The sequence below is a fragment of the Narcine bancroftii genome, chromosome 10, assembly GCF_036971445.1.
Source record: "Narcine bancroftii isolate sNarBan1 chromosome 10, sNarBan1.hap1, whole genome shotgun sequence".
Taxonomy (NCBI): Eukaryota; Metazoa; Chordata; class Chondrichthyes; order Torpediniformes; family Narcinidae; genus Narcine; species Narcine bancroftii.
Window position 1 is genome coordinate 107,126,358 of NC_091478.1, and position 18,074 is coordinate 107,144,431.

At 40.8% G+C, this 18,074-nt stretch overlaps 1 long non-coding RNA gene across 5 annotated transcripts in view; it reads right to left on the reverse strand.

The window, feature by feature from the left end:
- Positions 1–350: 350 nt before the first annotated feature.
- LOC138745096 (uncharacterized) overlaps positions 351–18,074 on the reverse strand; it is a 39,316-nt gene continuing 21,592 nt past the window's right edge. For 3 of the 5 annotated variants that reach the window (XR_011346015.1, XR_011346013.1, XR_011346017.1), the window contains 9 exons: positions 14,984–15,158; positions 12,621–12,724; positions 11,613–11,741; positions 9,226–9,342; positions 7,217–7,609; positions 5,790–5,876; positions 3,291–3,493; positions 2,637–2,731; positions 351–470 (listed from right to left, as the gene is read on the reverse strand). This is a non-coding gene — a long non-coding RNA (uncharacterized lncRNA). The remainder of the gene's footprint in view (positions 471–2,636; positions 2,732–3,290; positions 3,494–5,789; positions 5,877–7,216; positions 7,610–9,225; positions 9,343–11,612; positions 11,742–12,620; positions 12,725–14,983; positions 15,159–18,074) is intronic. The other 2 variants (XR_011346014.1, XR_011346018.1) reach the window with 2 other exon arrangements.

The window sequence follows — 18,074 nt, forward strand, 5'->3', positions numbered from 1 at the left end:
AAGGGTGGGAGGAAACCAGAGCAGCCAGAAATAACCCAAAAAGAACATACAAACTTCCTGCAGACAGAGCCAGATTCAAACCTGGGTCACTGGCACTGTAATAGCTTGGAGCTAACCACTATATTAGCCATGCTGCCCAAAAGGCAAATACACTCCAGCCAAAATATCCTTGATTCTGTTTCTTGGAATACTCTGACAGTCTTTGAAAGTTAATTGGTTACGAAAGGTTTTTTTAAAAAATAATCGTAAATACTGCTTAAAGAAATTTAAAATCAATTTAAGTTTTTTTAAAATGCAAATAAAAGGTGCCTTAGAAAAAAGGAATTAAAGAACCTACCTTCCACCCCCCCCCCCCAAGAGAAGAGGAGTCCTGTATTGATGGAAATGGGTAGATGTGGAGTCTTCAGTGCGTCACTGTCCCACCACTTGGCTCAATGAAGACTCACTATCTTTTAACATGTCTCTGGTTCCTGTAGGAAGATGAGAACAATGAACAAACATACTGAAGGAACTCAAAAGCACACATAGCATCTGTGTAAAGCAATAGGCAGTTGAAACTTTGGGTTCAGCCCTTCATCAGGCAATTGAAACCCTTCAAAAGGCAGTTGAAACTTTGGGCTCAGCCCTTCATCAGGCAATTGAAACCCTTCAATAGGCAGTTGAAACTTTGGGCTCAGCCCTTCATCAGGCAATTGAAACCCTTCAAAAGGCAGTTGAAACTTTGGGCTCAGCCCTTCATCAGGCAATTGAAACCCTTCAATAGGCAGTTGAAACTTTGGGCTCAGCCCTTCATCAGGCAACTGAAACCTTTCAAAAGGCAGTTGAAAGTTTGGGTTCAGCCCTTCATCAGGCAGTTGAAATCCTTCAATAGGCAGTTGAAATTTGGGCTCAGCCCTTCACCAGCTTTCCTTTCTTTTGCTACACATTCGATTCCATTCATCAGGAGATTTTACAATGAAGACTTGATCACCTCAGTCCTGATTTGGAGATTTCTGAGAAATATCAGTTTTAACAGAGAAGCACCTCATGAAATAACTAGATAAAAGTTGCAGAGTTTACAATATTTTTGTGACACAGTGGCAACATCTAATTTCAGCTGCTCTAACTAATATGTGGTTGAAGAATACAAGTTGGTTGAAGACAGAACAATACAAATCTGGATCTGGGGCAAAAAGTACATTTCTCAAACAAATCAATGGGTTTAGCAATATCTGTGAAAGCAAAAGGATGGTCAACATTTCAGGTCAAAGTTCAGGTTTTTTGTCAGTGTCTGTACAGGACATCATGAACAACCCTGACTGAAATGCTTTTCCCTGCAGGCACGGCAGAATCACCACCAACTGGTCGTGCAAAAAACTATACTCAAGACAATACATACACATGTAAGCAAATAAAAAATGTAAACAAACTGATTGTGCAATACAGAGAGAAAAAAAATCAATAAAGTGTACAAGTAAGTGTCTTCGGCTGACTCTCTGATTGAGTTTGTCATTCAAGAGTCTGATGGAGGAGGGGGAGCAGCTGTTCCTGAACCTGGTGGTGTGAGTCTTGTGGCACCGATACCTCTTTCCTGATGGTAGCAGTGAGAACAGAGCATGTGCTGGGTGATGCGGATCCTTGATGATTGCTGCTGCCCTCCGACGGCAACGTTCCCTGTAGATTTTCTTGATGGTGGGGAGGGTTTTGCCTGTGATGTCCTGAACTGTGTCCACTACCTTTTGCAGGGATTTTTACTCAGGGATATTGGTGTTCCCGGACCAGATTGTGATGCAGGCTGATCAACACACATTGTACCACACATCTTTAGAAATTTGTCAGGGTTTCTGGTGTCATATCAAACCTCCGCAAACTCTTGCTTCAGGACTCAGAGTTCAAGGGGAAGATAACCAGTATATTAGATGATGGAATGCTCTACCTAAAACAATCGGGAATGAAATGCCACCTTTTTCAGCTGTTGGGTTTATTCCTGATTCTGACCAAGAAAGCAGTGATTTTAATCTCTGTTATGCATGTAATTACATAACATATTCTCATAATTAAACCCCTAACAGAGGGAATGTTGTCTGGTTGGATGCATTCCTCGGAGTTAACAATCAATTCAGATGCTCCAAACCATCCAGGGCACAAGGTGGAGCGATGACGTTTCTTGATGTTTGGTTAATTTGATAAAAGTTCAACTGGTATCTCTCTCCATGACTACTACTTGACGTGCTGCAAAATTCCAGCATTTTTGGTTTTCAGTTTATTTGTCCAGTATTGTATTCGCAGTTGCTTTTGCTTTTTAAATAACTTCAGTTTGTTTTTCAGTTATTTGTGAAATGCTTTAAGCACAAAATGGTGGTCATGTTCATCCACGTGGGCTGAAATTCACTCTCAATCCTTTGGCTGAAAGAAATTTGGGGCATCCTGAAATGCAAAACAGGCAAGTTCTCTCTTACAACACTGATACATCATCAAAAGATATTTTCTGTCCCACATCCTCAGTGAATGCCTCTATGTCCTTCTCATAGTGAGAGAAAAATAGCAAACAAAATTCACCAGAGGGGAGTTTTGAATGAGCAAGGAATTATCAACATTGCAGCCTATGAAAGCGATTTTAGACGAATCAGTAACATAGAAAAGAAACAAACACTTACCATGATCAGCAGGATCCAGAACATCGACTGAACCATTCACGTTCTTTAAAGCACGACATGTTGCCGGAAACTTCATTCTCCTGTATAGGTTTTTTCTGATTTTATGACAAAAAAATTTCAGCTACAGGATCTTTCAGAAGGTGGATAATAAAAGCAGCAAACATAAACATGGAGAACAGAGAAAGTGAGGATGAGGTATTTTTAGGGAAGAGATTATCTAAATCTCATGGGCTGAAGAACTCCATCCTTTTTTAACTACGCAGTTAAAATAATACATACCGGTATTTTTTTCCCACGTATTTGGCCCAGATTAATGTTAACTTTAAATTCAAGATTCAATCCTAATCGGAAATATTCCATATCCCATTATATTCCCTTTTATTGATTGACTATCAACCACCTGCTAAAAGTGCCCAGCGACTCTATCTCAGTCATTAAGTCTGTTAAAGTAACTTCATATTCTACATAAGGAAAGTTGATCTCACTTTCTGTCATTGGTCTCTATCTACAATGGATTTCTCTTGGCCATTAAAGCATTGGGGGGAACAAAGTCAAAATTCAGATTTATTGTCAGAGAACATATACAATCCTGAGATTCTTTTTCCTGCAAGACAGGCAGTATACACACAAGGCTATTTAACAAGACAAGAGCACCTGGTATAACAGGAAACATGCAAGTGTGGCCAAGCACTAGTTGTTTGGTAGGAAGCAGAGAGTCAGACTATAGGGATCATATTCTGGTTGGCTGCCAGTTGCTAGTGGTTTTCCACAGGGGTCAGTGATGGGGCCTCTTCTTTTTATGTTGCGTGGGCCAGATGGTGTGTCTGTGATTGAACGGTGGAACCACACTGATGCTCCTATAAATAAAATAAATACTGAAACACAGACATTACGTTATTTAAGTTTACGATTGTCTCTACTCAAAGCTCGTAATGTACAATGTATAGACATAACTGATGATAATTTATCAAAGAAACAATCCACAGATAAAGTTCAAGCAACAAGATCAACCGTATGAATTAATAAAAACAGAAAAGTCAAAAAGGAGAAAAATTAGTCACAAAACAGACAAAAGCTCAAAATCAGTGGGAACCTTGATTTTGTTTGTTGTTTGAAAATGTTTCGATATTGGGTGATGGAGTTGTTGATTAAACCAACAGCAAGACCTCATCTCAAGGAGTTGTGCTGACATTCTTCCCACTGGTAGAACCAAGACCTTAGCAGGAGTGAGAAAAACAACCCTTGCTGGATATAAATATTTCAAACGTGTGTGTGGAGAGCTGCCAACTGCCATTTAAACTTGGTTCCTCTTAAATAATTCTTCAAATAGTTCAGGAGTTTTAAAAATAATCAGTAACAATTATTTTTGTTGCCAAACTACAGACATAAATAAATTTGTCAAATGCAGCATCTTGAATCTATCTCAGCAGAAGCTGTTGTGAATTCCTCTCAACTTCTGCCTTTGATCCAGATCTCCCGCTTTGATTTAATTTCTCTGCCCTCCAAGGAGTGTTTTGAACTACGAGGATGTGAGGAAAATCCCATTTCCAAGTGAACAAGATTTGATTTGTGCTGAATGAATTTTGCTGCAGCCGAAGTCGGGTGAAGGAGCATCTGGCCTTGAGCCTTTTTGAATGGTTCGGGGGAGACGGGGAGGTGGGAGCAGGGAGAAGGGGGGTGGGTGGGGTGGAGGGGAGCAGGGAGAAGGGGGTGGGTGGGGTGGAGTGGAACGGGTAGAAGGGGGGATGAGGAGGGGGGATCAGGGAGAAGGGGGGGAATGGGGAGAGGGAGGGGGAGTGGGGAGGTGGGGAAGCAGGGAAAGGGGTTGCTTAGGGAAGCAGGAAAGGGGGGGCAGTTGGCAGCAGCTCAGGAGAGGGGAGGGGGCACCTTGGCCTGTTGGTTGCCTGGCTCCATATTCACCAGTGGGTGAGTAGCCTGGGACCAAGAGTGAGACAGCTCGCCATTGACACACAGCTTGTCTTAGGGCCATCTCGAGGGTAAAGCATGTTCTCGGGAGCGCCTTGGTCAGTTATTTTTTCCAGGGGAAGAAAGTGATGTGATTAATGATCGGTTCATGGTTGTAACGACGTGGAGAGACTTCAGTGAACATTCCACGTAAAGGGAGTCATTTCACTGCCAAGTTCATGATCCCGAAAGAATGGGCAGCATTACAACTTAATACCCATGACTCTGGACAATAAGATCCTGGACACCTGGTGCCACAGGGGATCAGATGTATCAAGGATTGTTACAACTGAGGGCAGCTCATATCATTCAAGGAGTTGAGGAACAAATATGATTTGTCTAATAAAACATTCTTCTGTCTTCTCCAACTAAGATCCTTTTTGAGGGACAAATTGGGACCATCTATGACCCTGGCAGGGTGTAGTTACATGGAGACTCTATTTCGAAGGGGGATTGTGCTTAAGTTTATCTCTATAATCTATTCCATATTCCAAAGTGAGGGCTCAAAGCCAGGGTTACACAAATCAAGGGAAAGGTGGGTGACTGACTTGGGCACGGTTATCCATGAGCAGTTATTAATGTCAGATACAGGTTGGTGCATTACAATTTCCTGCATCAACTGTACCTCACACCACAAAAATTGCACGAATCTGAACCAGAAATTTCAGAAATATGCTTGAGGTGGGGTGTGGAGATTGGAACCTTTATCCACACAACCTGGCTGTGTACAAAGGTGAGTTCCTTCTGGGAGGTCCTGGTGAACATTCTGAAAATAAGATTACAAAGGTGGATTTTCCACAGGATCCGGATTGTACCTTTTGGGCAACATTATGGGTTTGTGTTTTAAACTGTCCAAGTACCAAATTCAGTTTGTGAAGGGCGCCTTGTTTTGTGGGTGTGAGGCCACTACAAGCAAAAGAAATGGAATTTCGGTTCAGCTGATATACTAATTCAAAATTGTGCGCTTAAGAGGCCTGCGCTTGAGGGGATGTCATGTGATGATGTGGGGTTAGGACGTTGAATCCTCACCCTCCTGAAAATCTGTTGAAAAAATACTTTAAAATTAATGCATGAAAACTCCTTTAAACTAACTTTGAATATATCCACTTAGTTACAAATATGGGGAAAAAGAACGAATAATTTAAAAATAAAAAATTAAAAATTTTTAAAAAATCGCTGTTGACTTACCCGTGCAACGCAAAGACGACAAGAAGGGAAGGATGACGAGGCCTGAACTGACTCCAGAGCCATGGGCCAGCGTTTCAGCTGTCTCCGCTGCCACGATGAAGTGTTCCGCATCCGGTGGAACGAGATGATGGCGCCAAAGAGGAAGAGGAAGAAACCAGAAGTCAGTCAGGTCCATCCAAATCAGCGTCGGAGTTGGAAAGTTCACCTGACAGTGACCAGGGAGAAGGTGCATATACAGAACCCAGGGAAGTGAGTAATGTGGTTTAAGGAGATTAGAAGTTTGAAAGTAGGTGCAAAAGCTGGAATAAGTAAAATAACTGAACACTATGAAACAACATATTGACAAAATAAACATGAAGTGAATCAATTGAAAGAAGATATGGAGAAGTTAAAGACAGAATGTCACGTGTGGAGAATAATGAGGCTACTTTGGTTGTTTTAAATCAAAAGCTCTGCCAAAAAATTGATGTTTTACAAAATTACAGCAGAAGGAAATAATATCATGGGTTTAAAGAAGGGGTGGAAGAAGATAGGGCACAATTCTTTTTCAAAAATGGATACCAGAAGTACTGGGTCGAGAATTTTGTGGGAGAAATTGAAAGAGCAGACATAAACCCCCAGCCCCTCCACCACCAATCAAAACCCATGTTCAGTACTGGTGAAATTTCTGCATTGTCAGAATAAAGAAAAAGTATTGAGAATAGCTGCACAGCAAACTCGTCAAAGACCAGGGCCACTCAAGGGGAGTAAAATTTTATTTTATCTGGACACCAGTGAAGATCTTTTAACCATGTGTAAAAGGCCCTGTGGGAGGAAGGAGACCATTCTTTTCTATGACAAGCAGCGACCTTGAAGATTTTTCTCCAATCACCATGAGACAGAAGAATTTGTTGAAACCTTCCCAAATCAACAAACAGGTTGAAGACCTTGAAGATGAAATAGGTTGAAGACCTTGAAGATGAAAAGCAACATTTTTTTGTGTTGTTGACTTATCTATTTGAGATGGAGTTTATTTTTCATACATAAGATAAAAGAAACGCATTAAGTTTTTTCGGGGGAGTGGGGAGGTGAAGGAGGGTGCTGACCTGCTGCCAATTCATGTGTGTACCCATGACCTCGGTCATGGCCCGCACAAGGGAGGGTGTTAGTTTTGCTTATGTTAACCACGCAATGTGTTTGTATATTCTGATTAATGGTAACATATTTAGCATCGTATTTGATTTTACTTCTTATTCATATTCTTCCTTTTTACGTTTGGATTGTCAGGTGGACAGGGACCAAGCGCGAAAGATGCAGGGATAGTTGATTGTTTGGTGAAGGTTCATGGGACAGGGTGATAGAACTAGAGATTAACTAAACAGCAATAAGTAAATCAATAAAATTTAAATTTTAATATAAATAGGCCCATGTGCCAGCACGTCACTCACCAGGGCTGATGGCATGCGGTCACCCAAGCTGTTCAAATGTAGCAGTCACATGGCCCATTCGCGGTGTGAGAGGCCAAATATGCCAACAAACAGGGCCTGGAGTGCTTCATACCTGCCAGCCTCTGGGGGCTGTTGCAGAAAGTTGACTACTCAGCCCACTGTTTCCTGGTCGAGAGCAGCCGCCACGAGGTAGTATCTGGTCTCATCAGAGATAATGTTCCTGACCCGGGCCTCTGCTTGTTGAAGCCAGATGAAGGGCTGAGTGCTCCAGAAAGCTGGGAGTTTATATAAAACGGCATTCTGAAGAGTCGAGTCCTTCACATTGTCCATGTCAATTGTGTCTGGTCCAAATGTTGTTGGATCTTCAAGGTCACCAATGTGGCTGTCATGTGACTACAAGCAAAAGAAATGCCCTGACTTGAGTGGTGTTTTGGTTCAACTGATTGACTAACTCAAAATTGTGCGCCTAAGAGGCCTGTGCTTGCTCCAACGACCCTTGCATTCTGCAGGGAGGGAAGTGAAGTAGGCTTCCAGGCCGAGGTTTTGCCCCACACAGAGTCCCTGTGAATGCCACCGGCTGCAAATTCACCTGCTGGAGCCAGATCGCCTGCTGCGAGGATGAACAGCCAGAATTTTTTTTATTTCTTACCTTTTGTTATTTAGTCTCCTTGGTTGTTTTTCCTAGGTTTTTGTTGGGGTCGTTGACCCCACCAGTATTTGTGTATTTTGTATCTGTAATAGTTATATGACTTTATTCTCAGTTGTAACGGGGCAAGGGGGTGGAGGTGGGGTTAAAAATGGATTCTGTATTTCATATTGTATTGTTCATTTGAATTTAACGATTCTTTAAAAATCAAAAATAAAATATTCAAAAAAAAGAACGGGCAGTATTTATATAGACACAAAGTATTTCCTTCGTCGAGGAATGTTTAATCCAAACGCAGTCCCCGGGGTCACTGACGACAGAAGCTGACAGTTTAGTGTGGCGAAAAGTGTACGTTGGAGTGGCTGAGGGTGATCGGGTGAACGCATTGGGTTGCATGCCAGATAAATTTGAATTTCAGACCAGATCCAGCTCGCGGGACATAGGTTACCCACCCTGACTTAGTTATGGAACGAATAGGTTTGTAGCCAAGCTGTAAATGATATGAAGGTAGGTGGAGGAGCAGGTAGTTTTGAGGAAATAGGGAGACTGCAGAATGGTTAGGAGAATGGTCAACGAAGTGGCAAATGAAATATAGTGTTGGAAAGTGTACAGTCATGCACTTTGGTAAAAGAAATAAATGACAGATTATTTTCTAAATGCGGAGAAAATGGAAAATTCCCAGATGCAATGGGTCATTTCGATTGTTGAAAGTAGATTGTCAGAGTAGATGTAGAAAGGTTGTTTCCCATGGTGGGAGAGTCTGAGACAAGAGGGCACCACATCTGGATTGAAGGGTGTCTGCTTAGCCAGCAGGTGGTGAATCTGTGGAATTTATAGCACAGGCTGTTATAGAGGCCAAATCATTAGTATTTTTAAAGCAGAGATTGAAAGGCTCTTGATTATCCAGGGCATCAAAGGGTATGGGAAGAAAGCCCAAAGTGGGACTGAGTGAGAAAATGGATCAGCTGTTGATTAAATGGCAGGGCAGACTCAATGGACTGAATGGTCTATTTCAGCTCCTATGTCTTATGTTCTTAAGATCCAAATACAAGGGAACAATGGCAAAACATCAATTCTGGATCAAAGAAAATAAAAAAAAATGCAGGTGGGCAATATCTGAGAAGAGAGAAAATTGGCATTTGCAAACAATGCCTTTAATTAGAAATTCAGAGATTACTTTGATATTTGGACTTGACTCCAACTTGAGTAGAAAATTTATAACAAAAATGTCCTTGATGATAAATTCACATCTTGGCCAAGTTTCCGATATAAAATTCTGTCTGAACAGCCACAAAGGACATGGAATAGGTTAAAGAGATTGATAAAAATGTTATACTCATTAATTTGCATTAATCTCATTCACCCTTTGTGATGTTCCTTAGAAAGTTCTTGGAAGCCTTTCAGCGGTCCAACTGTTCATTCACATCATTATAAAGTCTCCTTCATGCAGGGAAATTCTTTCAATGGCAAAAAGTCATTTCTAAGGAAACAAATATTTGAAAAGAAGTGTGAGTAAAAATGAATGACTGCATTATAACAGAAGCCAACCATGCACATTTGATTTTACTCAGAACACCCAGACAGTTTGGAAGAATAGTCTGTCCATATTAATGATAATTTAGTTCAGGCAACTCGAAAAGGAATTTAGAAAAAAAAATAATTAAACAGAAACAGACCATGTAAGAAGCAAAATGGCTAAACACACAACTCTCCCTCTTGATTGCAGGGTTCGAAGGAATTGTTTTACTTCCCAATGCAAGTACAAAGCATTAGTTACTTGATTTTAAAGGAGACCTGATGAAGTATATGGAATGTTTTACTTTCTAATCTGCCAAATTTAGAAAGTATTGCTAAAACTAGTCCTATCTTGTTGTACTTAAGTTTAACTTGATAGTGCTCATTCGAACTAAGTTAACAGAGGTATCACCACCAGCAGGACCACTTGTTATAACGGCCAGGTAGAGAGGGAGAATGCCACCATGTGGAAGGCCATCCTCTTTGCCCTTAAGTCCAGGGGCTGCCTGTCTCTCACAGGCATGAGGTGCTTCCTGAGGCATTCCACGTAATCAGGTCACTGCCACCAATGCTACCCCTCACAAACAAATTTTCTCCTTCCCCAGGAAGTCCACATCAGGACCACCCTTCCATCCTGGTTAATGTCCCCAGAGCCAGTCTTGCTATGGAAGCACATGAGGGACTATAAAACTGACCACTGGTCGAAAGGGTCCAACTCCTCCATGCGAACCCCCAATCCACGTATGTGGCCTACCCGGATGGTCACAAGGAAACTGTCTCTATCTGGGACCTCGCACGTGCGGGGGCACCCGAGGAGCATGCCCACCAAACTGCATCCTCCCCTCCCATTGTCACACACTACATACCATGGCACCATACCCCTGCCCCCACCCCAGTCACTCCGGTCGAATCGCCCAGCAGGTCAACACAGAGCTGGAGGGCCAGGATGAAACAACGGCCCCAACTTCAGTAGAACAATCGACTCTGCCGGTCACAACGGACGACCAAGCCACCGAACAGATTTAACCTCAAAGACTTCTGTAAGACTTTGTGCCCATGTCATCCCACTGGACAAAATAAAAAAAAACAAGGGGTGAATGTGGCGAATTGCTGTACCCTCACTAATCTGGTTCTGCCCCATTCTATGACTGTACCCAAGGCTCCTCCCCCTTGTCCCTTTATAAAGGCTCCAGTGTCATAATCCCTCCCCAGAAAGGTTGGATCACAGCATAGGATGACCTTCACATTTATTGTAAATAAAAGCCTATGGTCTTTTGAGTGCATCAGGTGCACAGACCTGAAGTCATGGGATCAAATTCAGACTTGAGAAAGGGAGAAATAAAAGCAGGTGCTGAACATTGAGCTGCCCTGTTAGAGCATTAACAGTACAAGATAAACACTCACATCCAATTTGCCTGCCAGTTGCTGAACTTCAATTCTATTAGAATAAAATACATCTTGTCCAGAAAGAATGGCAACCTTCTGCAGAGCAAGTAACAGTGTTGAAATTAAGGGGGAGCGAGTGAGGGCTTCTGTTCAAAAGCATTACAAGTAATCTTATTAATGGTCATAGTCTGTTAAGCATGCCATTTACACATGTCCTGGTGCCTTAATGAGTAAAAAAAACCTTTCGTCTGATGAATTGATAGAATAAAGGATCGCTTTAATCCAGCCCCTTGGAAGAAAATTAATATCGCAGGACATGAAGGAGCAGAAATCACACATATTCATTGAATAGAACACCATGCAATGTACCAAAGCCCAGACTGGTAGCTTACCTGCAGAAGGCTTATATAGGAGAGGAAAGCAAGACTGAAGAAAGACAAGTGAGTCCAGAGATGCACACTACATCAGCAACACACTTAATTCTCCAGGAACAGCTCGAGCAACACCAGTTACAAAGATGAAAGAGAATTCATTAAATTTGTTCTCTTCAAGATCTAGTTCCAGATCGAAGGAAGGCCAGGATTTATTGTCCATCTGTAATTGCCCTTGAGAAGCTGATAAGCTGTCTTCTTTAATAGGTGCTGTCCATCTGATGAAGGTACTCCCACACCAGGGAATTGAGTATTTAGACTGAAGCTAAGTATTTATTTTACAAAATCAGGAATGTTCTGTGGTTTTCAGGGGATCCTGCAGTTTGTGTTCCCATACCATTATCCTTTTTGAGTACAGTCGTGGGTTAGAGTAGTTCACGTGAGCAATTTTAGTGTGCTTAATAAGTAGAAAAAATACCTGCTGAGAGTAATCGATGGGGTGATCGCCAAGTGGCTGTATTGTCTTAGATAGTGACAAGTTTCTTTCCAATTATTGGACAATTGACATCATGTCCCAAAGAGCCTGTTCCTGTTCTGATCTTTGTTCCTTTTAAAAGAGGAAGCAGTGGTAATAATTCATTCAAATCTATGATGTTAGTAAATGACATCATATGCACTGCTTGGAAAAAAAAACAATGACTGACTGACCAAGCAAAACTTAAAACACCCTATGTTCTCTCCAAATTCCTTGGAGTGTAGAAGGGAGAGGGGGGATTTGATAGAGGTCTTTAATTTTGAGGGGGACAGATAGAGTAGATGTGGATAGACTTTTTCCATTGAGGAGAGGGGAGATTGTTTTGCGGCAGAATAAGGTGCAAATATTACTCTGACTTACAATTTCGTAAATACCAGATTTAAATTAATAAATAAGTCATACGAAAAGAGAAAAATGAGTAGGTTCGCTGTCCATTCGGAAATCTGATGGCAGAGGGGAAGAACCTATTTTTGTCCCATTGGGTGTTTGTCTTCAGGCTCCTGGACCTCCTTCCTGATGGTTGCAGTGGGAAAAGGGCATGAGTGGTGAGGGCCCTTGATAATAGGGTTTTTCAATCAGCCAAACTTCACAGATGGTAATGTCAGGGAAGATTTCTCATTCCAAAGACCAAAGTTGCCCTTTAGTTTCTAGCCCTATTACTTTTCTTCTTCTACTTCTCAGCAGCATCCTTTGTGGTCTGCAGGATCTGTTGGGAGCTATTAGTTCTCCTTTATCAGATCAGTAGTCACGCTGAGCCTGAGCTTAGTACAAATGAGGCAGCCAAGATTGATTTGACAGAATGCTGCCTGTGCTCAGGAGAGTAGCACGGTATTTTTACTGAGAGGGATTTGCTGCTTGTCGCACCTACATCATTTAAGTGAGGCTCCACAGCTTGCAGATTTCCTAGTCAGGCAAATATGTTACCCATGCACGCACTGAATCTTCACCCACCTCCAGTTTGTCGAGTTACCATGACAGTGTGGACTTGCATTGCGTGGACCCCATTCATATCATTAACATCAATGATACTAATGCACAGATGCTACCTTATGATCCTGCAGACATGAACATAACGTTGGGACATGCATTAACATTCAGTGAAGTAACGAGATTTTAAAAGGAATAATCAGTTCAAAGGGATGGCTGCAATTTTGTTTCTTAAATTATAAACAAAATGAGATTAACTTGTTTTTTTTCCCTGTACTTTTTCATATTATTGCAGAGTATTTGAATTAAATTTAGAGGCGGGTCCACACTGAAAACCTGTGTAATTTACATTTCTCTCAAGATTCATTTCTGTATAAGCAAAGTTGGCCTAATGAAAGAATACATTGCTCTGTAACATCTAATTACTTTTTAAAAATCTTGAAAGCATTTGATTTGGTTGGCAATAGCAGATGATGATGTATTGAGGCGATCATCTGATATTACAATGGTCCCAAATGCACTCATTTTATTTGATGTACATAGAAACTTACAAAAATGACATCTCCAAAGGTATTGCTTTCGAAGCTGCCAGTCTGATCCTTGTTGGCTAACTGAACAAATGACACTTTTCATTCTTCCTTTCTTGTTTTATCATTTGAAAATGGTGACACATTTTATGCTGTCAAAGTTTCTAGTCCAGATCTCCAACTATCAGTATGAAAGGAACAATTCCAAGGCATAGAATAAGACCATCTACGTCATATTGTCATTCTATGGCCATCTAATAAGATGTTCCTGTCTGGTTTTATTCCAGTGTCTGGATGGTCTCAACCGAATCTTCATATCTTGCACGATTGAAACAACATGGGAAATTTCTACTTTCATGTCCTCAGTAAAATTGAACATGAACGATGTTATAATTTGCTGCTTTGAGATTTTACACATCTTTCACTATTTTACCTCAACATTGAACTGCGAGCTATAATACGAATATCTCGTGGGGTTTTAAATGCATTAATATTTTGGTGTCCTTACATTTTGAATACTCAACATTATGCTTCCTGATGTCAATGTTAAAGATGTTTTTCATTTATTTTACTGTTGAAATCTTCAGCCTTGAAAACACTTTATATGATATCTGATATTACCATGCAAATGCTGAACATAGTGGCCTAATTAACTTTGCCTATTATTTTAAACAGGTGAGAGCTTGTTTTATTAAATATATTCAAAGAACTTAAAGAGGAATGCATTTACATCATAAAATCAGACAGGGCTTTTTCAAAGCATTTGCTTTTACAAGCAAAGGTCAAACGTAAATCAAAATATTTCCATAATACTCTTGTAACAATAACCAATAATTATTTATGAATTTTATCCTGGTAATTTGACTGTGGGCATTACATTGGGTGGGATGTGCTGCTATTATGAATTGTTTTGACATCTTTTGTAATGAACTTCAAAAGGGTTCACATATGATAATTAGAGTAGACGGGAACCCAACCTCATGCAAAAATAAGGATCTTTCTCCAGTTATTGAGGACCCTCCCCAGTGCAGATTGCCACTTGCAAAGTTTTATCTTATTAATCAATCAAAGACAATATTTTTAAAAGAACATTTACTGCTGCAGGGCCACAAACATTTTATTTTATTTATTAGCTGAGAAAAAGTCCAGTGGAGTCAGTGATATGATCAAACCCAAAGAAAACAAATCTTAACAGTACAGGATCAACTATGTTGGATCAAATAAAGGGTGGCTTCACATTTCATTCAGTATCTCACAATTGTCTTTTGAAAAACACAGTTGAGATAAACTATGGTGAGACTAGAAACTGCACAAAAATGTAACTTTAATAGGCTACTCAGTTTATTGGCATCTTTAAGGAACCCAAGGGAAAATGGACCCCTACTTGGATTGTGGCCATGTAAAATTTAGCTTTTTATACTAAATCTTATAACTTTATTTTACATGAAATGACATTCTTCAGTCTAAAATGTACAAAGATAAGAGTCCCTGCTCAAGTAAGCCCTTCCATTGAATGAGATTATAGCTGATTTGTAACTCCTTAATAGCAGTGAGAATTTAGTTACATGAATGCAAAGGACCAAGATTGTGATAATTAGAACAGAGTAGGAAAGTGCAATGCTGCATTCAAAATGATTCTATGGACTGCCTATTTAATGTTCCCTCTGCTTAAGTGTATAGATGTAGCTCTGAAAGTTACACTTGCTAAACATTTGATCAAGAGTTCCATTTTCTCATAATCCATTGGAGAGAAAGAAAAAGAGAGTATGTGCTCCTTTCAGTCAACTGCAGAAAGAATTATTGCTTCACTTGGGCAACATTAAAATAAAGTAAAAAAACAAAATTTCCTTCACTACTTACTTTTTTCACCTCTTTAGTAGCTGAAGAGAGTAATTGTTCCTGCTTTAGTTCCCTCTTCTTAATGCTAAAGTTTGGAATGAAGTGTCTCTGTATCCTCACCTCTATATTTCCCCTGCCTGGTGTCCACGGTGAGTCCAATGAAATGCTGGAGAAACTCAGCTGGTCCTTTCAGCATCTGTAGGAGACAAAAATATGTCACCAACGTTTCAGGCCTGAGGGCTTCAAGGAGAAATCAGAAAAGGCAGAAGTAGGAGATCTCAGAAAGGCTCAGAATTCAAACAATGAGGGAGGAATCCAGACCAGCAAAAGGTTTTAATTCAAAATTGTAGGTATCCGATGCTGGGAAAGTTTGGGCTCTGTAATTGATTGTGGACTTGAAGGAGTCTAAGACTTCCCAGGCCATCTCCAGCACGAATTGACCCAATAATCAACTCGAGCCAACATTTCTTACAACCCAGCTTGAAGAAGGGGGTGGTGCAGAGCGACCATCAACATTGCATTTCTTCCCAAACAGAACATATTGCCAAATGGATTTAACAATTTCATTACCAGAATATGTGTCAAGAGAAATGAATGAACCTTGTAGAAATTGACAATATCAGCACATTGTATAGAATTCTGGTCTATTAATTGCAGTCTCAAACCTCTCACATCATCCTCAGTTTGATTGCTGGTTATTTAACTGTTTTTCCTTTTACAAATCATATGTTAGTGTTTCTTTACAGAACTCCAAAATCAGTCCTTGAATGGGATTGACATCTTATCTAGAACATTGGAAATGAAATATCCAATCGGAGGAGAAAATCTGATAGATTTTCACTGGAGGCTGAGTCCATGCTGAATTGTGAACAAATATATGGTTGACAGTTAACAGGATGAGAACTGGTCGAATAAAGTATCAATTGCACCAAAAATGAACAAGTCATTTAACCGTGCACAGAGCCACTTCACCACTTGCACACAGGATGGTTTGAGAGAAATGTCTTTACTTGGTCAAGAAAATAGATTTATTTACAGCTGAATCTTTTATTTCTTACTGCCTTTGAAGTGAGCTGGACCTGGCTGTAAGGTAGTCATGAAATTTCCATTGCAGAGGAGATGGCAAAATAAGTCACCTGAACATGGCCTAATAACTCATTAACAGCGTCTGAAGCCCAAATTAATGGGGAGTTGTTGTTCTCTTGTGCAAAGTACAACTCGACCCATTGGATAATTTCCCCTTGATGGGGAATAAAGACTTGGCAGTGATTGACATTGCTCCTTTTCTCCCCCTGGTAAGTGTTCTCTAGACACATTGAGAAGATTTGACATTTCATGAAATACTCTATCAAACTTCTACCAGGGTACTGTGGAAAGTATACTGACTGGATGCATTGCAGACCTCCCATTCATTCATGTGAGATGCTTCATGAAGAAGGCAGCCAATGTCATAAAGTGCCAAATTTCCTCAGTAGAGTACATTGTAATTCAAGGCTGTGAATTTTGACTTCCTATTTCAGCAGGTAAGGTTTAACACGAGATGAATGGTAACAATTTTTATAACTTCAATGAAGTTGCCTCATTTGCCATCTGTAGAATACACAGAATGTACAGCCAGGAATAGGCTGCTCAGTCCATGAATCTGTGCTAAATATAATGTCCAAATCAAACTAAAACTCTTGCATTAACTGCAAATGAACATCTATCTTTTTATATTATCTTCTTTGTGGTAATTGAATGTTGGCCATTGTAGTATCTTATGTAGCTGTTTAGCTGCAGCAAGTAAGAATTTCATTGCATTAGCCGAGGACAAGGACCTGTGTTAAAACACACCAAAATGCTGGAGGATCTCCGCTAATCTTTTCAGTGTCCATAAAAAGCAGGAGATGTATTGTCGATGTTTCGAGCCTGAGCCCTTCTTCAAGGAATGAGCCAGAAGCAGGAAATCTCAGAATGTCTCAGAATTCAGACCGTGCCAGCTGGGGGAGGGACCAACTAAGGGTGTTAACTGGATATGATCAGGGACAAGGTAAGAATCTATCATGCTTGTGCAAAAAGAGAGAGACAGACGGGGGAAGAAGTGGGGGGGGGGGGGAATTTAAATGAAAGCCAGAGATGTCGATGTTTACGCCATCTGGTTGGAGGGTGCCCAGTCAGAAGAAGAGGTGTTGTACCTCCAATTTGCGGTTAGCCTCAATCTGGCCATCTGCATCCAGTCTCACCGACGTAGAGGAGACCACAATGGGAGCACCTGTGGGCCATGTACCTGGTGGCTTCAGTGGTCTCCTGAAGGAGTGAGAATCCAACCAGTAAGAAGGAATACTGAAAGAAATTTCACGATGTTTTCAGACCTATCAACCTGATTTATAAGCTGCACTTGATATCAAAGTGGAGAAAGTGTATTTTATGTAATGGTCTGAGTACTTATAAATCAAATGTCATCCATCAGGAAGTGCAGAGGTCTATATTTTCCATCTATTGTACCTCATGTCTTAGATCTCCATTTTGTCTTTGACCTAGTTAGAATTTATGAAAATAACCTGCCTGCGTTTTACTACCCAGTCCCAAAACCTTGCTCACTTATCTTTGCCTCCTCTGGACATGTTGAGTTTGTCACAGCTTCTGCAGACTTTCTGGTTTCACTTGAGAGTGGCGATTCTCAACTTTTTCTGACCATGGCCACTTTAGGTATCGGCTCAAAGTTTAAGGGCCCCCTTCCCCACGAACCAGTCAGGTTTAGTTGGTTTCATCCAAACTTATCTCCTACCAACTACAAAAAAAACCAAAAAAATCTATGATATCATTTCCAGTTAAATGTGCAATGGCCCCTGTTTTTTGGAGGGTGGGGTGGGGGGGTGGAGGGTGAAATGGCTTCCATTGAGAATAGCTGCTCTGGAAGGTTCTGTAGGTATTTGTGTTTTGCTGAGTGGGCAAATCATTGCTGTCCACTCTAAACACCAGAGCGGTTCCAGCTGCGTGGGGGATTATGGGTAAGGAAGACAGCCATTGCTCCTGCATTGAGCCAATCACTGCCTGCTTCTCTCCCTGGGGTCCGAGTCACCTTTCTACCAAAAGTAAGAGAGGGTGTCCATGTGGACTGGGTGGGGAAGGG